Here is an 8,600-nt window from a genome sequence, read left to right on the forward strand (position 1 = left end):
AATTTGGAAGTCTTGACAGGGTCAAGGAAAGCCACTATTACTTCCACATCAAGAGGTTTGTTTAGAGAAAAGCTCATCTACTGAAAGTCAAGGCTTCTTTCTGACCAATCACTAGCCTTCGGAAGATGAGACTTCAAGAGAAACAATCAAGTCTGAAGATATAGGAGTTGATGAATGCCATTGCTGAGTTGGCTTGGCATTCTCTGTTTTATAAATCAAACAGTGTAAGCGGAACTATTTTGAGGAGTGTAGAAGGTTTAAGCATGTCTAGTTCCAGTTTTTCCATTTTGCAGCATTCTCAGAAATTTTATAGTCTGGAGTATCAAAGAAAGTTATCTCAGGAATGTTCTCAACTATGATCAAAAGTCTAAAGACCTACCTGTTTTTACTGACATCTAAGTGACAGCAATTTTCTCATGTAATTCTTCTTAAAGCCGAATTTTTCAAGGGGTTGTGCTCCAAGTGGGCTATTAGAGCCTGCCAACCCACAACTTCAATGACCAAAATATTCTAGGCAATACAGTTAGTATAGAAGAAATATATTTTATAGATATAGTATCATCGTTCAATACCTGCCAACAAAAAAATTTAAGCCTGACCAACTTGTAGGATGCTGCAAGTCAAGACTCAGATTGAAAGGTTGTCCTGCCTTTATTACAAAGTTCTATCTAATTTTGTAGCATAAGATATAAGGCTGAGAAACAATGTAGATAAGGCAAGATAATTTTATTTAAGTCTAAATAAAGCCTGACAGATAGGTAAATGGGACTACAAAGTACAACTAGTGATGCTAATATGTAGGGGAACCCTTATATGGTCTGGTTAAGAATTTAGAAAAATATTCAAATTCTACCCGGACTGTGGTAGGTATCCTAGGTTTATATCCTCAGTTAAATTTCAATATCTTTTTTCTAAACAACTTAGTTTTGACTTCGTCTTTGATTTTCCATATGCTTCTCTACCAGCATACTGGCTCCCCTTGTGTTTTCTCTGTGAGCACTGCTTTGTAACCAAGCTTTGCTGTGTAGCCGACTGAATCAAGGTTGTTAGACCAATTTAATTCATCCTCCTTATCTCTAATTTTGATTGTACTTAGTTGCAATATGTTAAGTTGTTAACATAGCCAACTCGATTGTCAAACGAATATCCTTCCAAACCTGTTGACCTTGCTGATATCTAGTGCTGTTTCTGCATGGTGGTCAAATTTGGATCCACAATATCAGCTTGATTGTGTGCCATTGTTATGCAGGGTCTCAATAGTTTCTTCATTAATCTCCTAGAGCCTTTTAAACCTCACCTAGGGATCTTCACCTATTCTCACTTTCTCTCCATTTCCTATTCTCCACATTGTACTTAGTTGTAATATATAGACTGTTGTAAGAACTTGTGGAAAATCTAGTAAGGACAGCACTAAAGACAAGGAAAATTGCCCAAATTATACGGTATATATAGTGAATTTTATTTTATGGTGACCTTCCTAATTCTGTTCTATGGCTACTTTCTCATGGCACTTGTCTCTAAACTAGCAAACATACAGTTTTTTTGTTGTAAAAAAATCAGTTAACTGGTGGTCAAAAATTCACTTGCTCATTCTAAGATATTTGAAAAACCTGTCTGGCATGTTTAGGTCTATGATTGGAAATGTTTCAAGGACAACACGAAAGAAGGAAAATTGCCTAATTATATGGTATATACCTAGTCATAACCTATATCAATTTTAATGTTCTTCCAATTAACAAGTTGAATACATGCATGAGTCACGATCATAATTTAATTTATATTTTGCAAGCATTGGCGATATCGTCAAAAAATTTAGTGGATATGAAAAATGTTCATTCCCATTAGACAGAAAATTGATGTCAACTTGTTTTTTCCCATGCCCTTGTAATTGGTTAACATTTTGAAGTAGTTAGGGGTATTCTGTATTTGTTTTTTGAATTATGTGTTTTGTTTGAAATGACAGCCTGCATTTTTTTCATTGTTTTTTCATATGCTACTGCTTATGCTTGTAGCAAGAAATATACTTAGAAGAGATCCGCATCCTCTGATGGGGCTTTTTTCATTTCTAGACTAGTAGCAAAAAATATACTTAGAGACCAGCATCCTCTGATGGGGCTTCTTTCATTTCTAGACCAGTTTCCTTAGAAGATAATCAAGGAAAACAAGAACAGCTCATATTCCTTGAGGCAGGTGAAATAGGGCCTACAAAATCAATACCCTTTCTTGAAAAGGGTCTGGCTAGAACTAGCTGCAAGGGTGTAGCACCTGTCTTTTGAAAATTTTCCCATTCTCTAGACATAATCACATGACCATGCGTACTTTTCTATAGCTCTGAAAACAGATGGCCAACAGTATGCACTTTGTGTGTAGTCTTTTGGGCTGCAAAATGTCTTTCAGAAAGGTCTCCATGGCATATGCTCAAAATGTGATAGATCTCATCCTCTCTTTCACATCTCTGCAGAACATAATCAATATCTTGTTTGTACAAGCTCCTGGAAATTCAAGGCAGCACTTTGTTTCACCAATGATCTGTGATCATTTTCAAAAAAGGTTGTGGCAACACCCCACCAACACCAAAGTTATCTATATCAGCGAACCATGGTGTCCTTTTGCTGATTGCAAACAGGTGCACTCCAGGACCATATCAGGGTTCCCTTCTACTCAATTCACTGACTATGATAGATGATCTGCAATTATGTTATCTTTCTGAGATTATCTTGGATGTCTAAATTGAACTCCTGAAACAGTACTCAATAGCGGATGATGCATGAGGTGGTGGTGGTCTTATTCATCTAGAACTTGATTGTTGAATGTTTGATGAGTGGTCAAAATAGATAAGGAAATATTTTTTGGTTGACTTAGCGCCTCCGATCAATACAATGAAGCTGCAATTGCTTTATTTTGGATATTGAATAAATAAAAAACCCTACCATTCTATGAGAGAAACCTTTGGTTAAAACCCCAAAAGTGGGGGTTGTTTATTTTGCCAATATTAGATAAAACTTACACTTGGGCCTACCTATTTCTCATAAGCATTGGAACACACATTATCATGGGGATATTGAATAAATAAAAAACCCTGCCATTCTATGAGAGAACCCTTTGGTTAAAATTCCAAGAGTGGGGGTTGTTTATTCTGCCAATATTAGATAAAACTTACACTTCCTACCTATTTCTCATAAGCATTGGCACACACATTATCATGGGGATAGTGAATAAATAAAAAACACTGCCATTCTATGAGAGAACCCTTTGGTTAAAATGCCATGAGTGTGGGTTGTTTATTCTACCAATATTAGATGAAACTTACACCTGGATCTGCCCATTTCTCATAAGCATTGGCACACATATTATCATGGGTATGAGCATGTCATTGGAGGACTTGAACCTTAGTGGGAGTAATAACAACACCTTGCTTTCATTGACTTGGCAAGCCACCAATGACAACAAATGAATTTTTATTTGAGATATGTTGCATATATTACTTCGAAGGTCAAATCACTACATACAAGAATTTCTTTTATCACATGATATTCCAAGATATAGATAATCCTTCAACTCAGGTATGCCATCAAATTAGATATGCCTATGGAGGGTCATGAAAACCTGAAAAAGTCAAACGTCCAAGAATTCTTAAGGTTCCACAGATCAACAAAAATAAGGCTGGTTTTTTTTACAGTGCCTATCAAGGAACTCCAAGGAAATGTGAAACTAGTAGCATTTTGTATTTAATAGAAAAACGTTATGTTTCTTTCAAGTATGAAATAGACCAGAGGACTAATAATAGAGCTGAGTTTTACACTTTATGGTTACTTCTGAAATGTGCAACTTAAAAAGGAATTGATGGTCTCTAAGATATGGGGGATTCAAAACTGATTATAGATTGGGCAAATGGAAGAAGCCATATTGAAAATCTGGTGCTTATTCTAACCATAAACATGATTTCAGAGGTAAGAATGAAGTTTGCAGAAATTATCTATTTTCATGCCTATGGAGAATTCAATGAACATATTGTCTAAGTAAGAATTGTCAATGCAGAAAGGGCCACTGCCAGAAAAGGAATTTAAGGGTAAAGTTACCCATCCAGAATCTCTTTAATCTTTATATCGAACTTCAGAAAAGAAAACAAATAGTTTTGATGCCACTATCCAGTCGTAATCTGGATGTTCAAGTTTTAACAAGTTTGTGAAAAGGCCTGGTGATTTAGGTAAAGATCTGAAAGTCTCATGGGAGGTTAGCTAGAAGTGCTCGTAACATATATACCATATGGGGCTAAAGAGCTTGGTGATTATGATACTGATGCTATGTGTATAGATGCAGATGATAAGGATTTTCGAGAGGGACAATCATTCATAGTTGTCATAAGAATAGAAGAAAGAGAAGGAGTACCTTCCTAAAGCATGGAAGGAAGACAAAATTTGATGTTGGAGGCATCAGAAGAGGCCAGGTAACCTTTTATTTTTAAAATTGGTGAATTTTATGTGAATGCATGCTTTGCATGTGAGGAGAATGGACAACTGGTCCAAAAGGAGAACGAGAGCACTAAATTGATCCAAGAAATCCAAATTGAGGTAGTAGATGCTAGACAATCCTCAAGGAAGGATGAGTTTCCAAAAGGAAAAAACAATGCATAATGAAGCCAAGATAACCTTGCAAGCAATTTTCAGAAGTGACCATGGATCCTAGCAGCCATGTGAAAGATGGATAACAAAACCAAGTTTATGTTAAGACAAGGAAGGAGGCAAAATTATCCCTCAAATGTCATTAAGGAGGAGGCCTTGAACAATCAAAGAATGCATCTATAAGAGAGAAATTGTAGAAGAGGGGATGAACAACATCATGATGCAATGTTCTTTAGAGATCGGTTGATCAATCCAAGGTTTAAGGATTGGCTTGAGTAACATTGTTCAAAGAATGCAATCAATAAGACAAAGGTGTCGAGCTTATTGCTGCAACTGGAGAGCTTGGTTCAACAACAAGAATTATGAATGTTGGCACCCAAGGTATAGTACAATTAACCACAAAGAGAGACTCATTGTACTTAGTTGTAATATATAGACTGTTGTATAGACACTCTATATAACAGTGCAATTTGTCTTATAGCTTTACTAATTCTTTAGCAACAGTGCAATTTGTCTTCTTACCCTCCACAAGTCTTAACAATCAATTCTTCAATTATATGTTTAGCACCCTTCACTTGAAGATAGGATAATTCTTCCCATCAAGCTTAACGTTGGGTAGAGGGATGCTTTAAGATGAAGCTATCCTCCCCCTTGCTCAACAATTCTCTACAGATTTCAGAACAGAACCAAAGGTAATCTCAGGAACAGCGTACTATACTACTATGACAAAGAACCACAATTCTGAAAGAACCACAATAGTAGTATAGTACGCTGTAGAATTTCTTCCATCAGAGATTATTAGGGACAGAAATATCATTGCATATTAACTTGAGCTCACAATATGATACACCAAAATTATGTGACAAGGCCACTCGATGCATATGTTTGCGATTTCCTATGTTGAAGGTTCCAATAACCTTTGATCGTGGAAAATATCCTGGTCCCAATCATGTTTATGATCAAGGAAGCGAGTTATTTACTAGGCAAGATAATTTGCTTCCTTTTCCCCAGTTAGAACTATGCAATAATTGCGTTGCCTAGTGAATGAAGTTTTTATACTTTTTGAGGGACCCGTAGCATCATCATCATTTGGACTGGAGTATTTGTGCTTGGCTGGGCTATTAATGGAAGCAGGGGGTTTACAGAAGGCCCTTGTTTATTATAAGGGGGCAATCAGGTTGAAGCCTATATTTGGATGTTCAATTGAGCCAAGGAAATGTATTAAAGGCTATGAGAGAGCTTCAAGATGTAATTTTGCGCTACCAACCAACAATCCAATTGTGTATTGACTATCTATTTGCCTTCGGGTATTTATCCAACGCTTTTTATGAACAAGAGTTGGCATTACCACTCTAGAAATATTCTATCATCCTGGACTCCATCTTTTTGGAGGTATAGAATAACCTGGGTGATGCATTGAAAATTTATGGGGAAAGTGGACGAAGAAATTGCTTGTTACCAGAACTACCTTCAAATTTAGGAAAATCATCCTCAGGCTCTGACAAATTCTGGGGGTATTTATATGGAATGGAATATGGTAAATTTGGTTGCTGCTCCTTTTTGTGGGATCCAACTGATATATAATGCAGGGGATGTCAAAGGTTCTCAAACAGTTTCCTTCAATTTTCCAAATGATAAGAAAACAATAAACGAGGTGGGAATTGCCATGGTCATGCTCAAAAATGTTGCAGAGGCTAAATTGAGGTCTATTGCAGGTACATGCATTTCTGAAGAACAAAACCAATATGTGGATTCTGAATCCATGTTCACACATATGGTTTTCAAAGAAAATTGTCATGGGATTAAGCTTTCCAATAACAAGCAGTCACTTGAGAATAGAACAAAAGGATAACTTCTTATAGCTCCAGATGAAGATGCACTGAATGTTTTGGCAAACTTCATGGCTAATGAACAACGATATGTTGTATAAATTCTACATATTGACAACGTAGAACCAGATTATATTAACACAACATTGGTAACTGTCTTCCATAATTTTATAAGGGAGGATTTTGGTGACATTGTTGTATTCTTAATGAGGCAAGAGAGAATTGAAAGACTCCTGCAAAAGTAGGCTACACATTTGTTTGAGAAAATACCACAATTATCTGTTGTTGTCAGAGTAGAAAATTGCCTTGGGATAATGGAGGTCCTTCCAAGTCCATGGTTGAACTCATTTCCACCAGCTATTCTGTGCTTATAGATACTACTCCAAGGGAACATAGCCTGGTCATTTCACATCCAAAGTTAACAATCGTGCAAAAAGAATCTTCAGACATAGAGCTAGATTTTGCAAATCTGAGTTTTGAGGTAGTCTCACAACTGGTAGGTTGGTTCGATGAACTAGCCAATGAGATTAATTCAAGTAGAAGGCCAATTAGTATACTTGATAATGAAGATCTTCAGACAACTAATCCTTATATAAAAAGTCTAGTGCGCCAGGTGGATGAGAATTGTCTTTCACTGACATTAGATTGGCCTAGTCCTAATGCCATTAATAGAATGAGGCAGCCGAGAATGGAAGAAGAACGAATAAGGCAATGGAACATCAGTTTTATTGTTTTCATGACCAAAGCAGATGGTAAGGCAGCCGAGGATGAAATGCAAGAGTTTAGCTAGGGTGAATTGGTTACACTTCCTTTCCAAGACAATGAGCATCAAATGAACATGATCGACACCATGGCAATGTGTGTGGTTGATTGTAGTTGTGCTTATAAGCAAGAAATAATGGGAAGGGGACGTGACCTTCAATTGATGAATTTCTTAGTTGACCTTAGATTAAAGGAGCATACATACTACATTTTTCCGACCTATTCATTTTCTCAAGAAAAACTACTTCAAACACCGTAGACAAGGCTTTTCACCATGGTAACTGAAAGTGGACAATGGATACTGCCACTTTTCTTCCAACAGGGAGGCATGAGAAGTCTAGAAAAGGAGAAAGGTTGTAGTGCAACTTATGCCGTTGGAAGGAGTGGGTGGGTTGATCTAGACCACACTTCAATTGAAAAACAGAAAGGCGGATTTGAAGACACATTGCAAGCCTTCACCCAGGAAAGGAATTAGATAAAAGAAGTAATGAATTTTTCCTTGGATAACGTGGATGCCTCAGGGTTTGATGAGACGTGTGCATTATTGTGGGATATAGATAGTTTTGCAAAGATGGGGAAATTTCCATATTCAAATACTTCCAGTGAATCTGACCCGAACAACAAAGCTGACATTGTCTTAATGGATTCTGTAAGGGTCATGTTGTGGATAATTAGGAGAAATCTAATATTGGGAATGGAAAGGCTTCTAGAGTCTATGGATGCCAAGCAAGGCTACGAGGAAATTTTGTTGCAGGCTCAATCTGCTCACATGCTTCACTCTGGAATAAAACCAAGTTCAAATTTTGATCATACTATGTATGAAGATGTTATAGTCAAAGATATTATTTTGTGTTTGAAAGCAGCAAGCGAAGAGCAGTGGGAACAAATTGAGTGTGCAATCGATGATGGTACTGGGATTAACTTTCGATATGCACATGGATGGACTTTCTTTCATTGGACTGCAGATTCTTAAGGAAATTCTACTATTCATAGGGCATTGTGTGACCATCGTTACCAAGAATTAGCTGAAGTAGTTATTTCAATGGGCAAAGGAGATTTATCAACACAAGAACCACAATAGTAGTATAGTACGCTGTAGAATTTCTTCCATCAGAGATTATTAGGGACAGAAATATCATTGCATATTAACTTGAGCTCACAATATGATACACCAAAATTATGTGACAAGGCCACTCGATGCATATGTTTGCGATTTCCTATGTTGAAGGTTCCAACAACCTTTGATCGTGGAAAATATCCTGGTCCCAATCATGTTTATGATCAAGGAAGCGAGTTATTTACTAGGCAAGATAATTTGCTTCCTTCCAGCATTCAGGCCCATTTGCTTCAAAGTGCTTACAAGTATTGTCAAACGGCAGTACATTCT

The sequence above is a fragment of the Pinus tabuliformis genome, chromosome 4_1 (assembly GCF_031772625.1).
Source record: "Pinus tabuliformis cultivar Carrire ecotype Pingquan chromosome 4_1, CPIR1, whole genome shotgun sequence".
NCBI lineage: Eukaryota > Viridiplantae > Streptophyta > Pinopsida > Pinales > Pinaceae > Pinus > Pinus tabuliformis.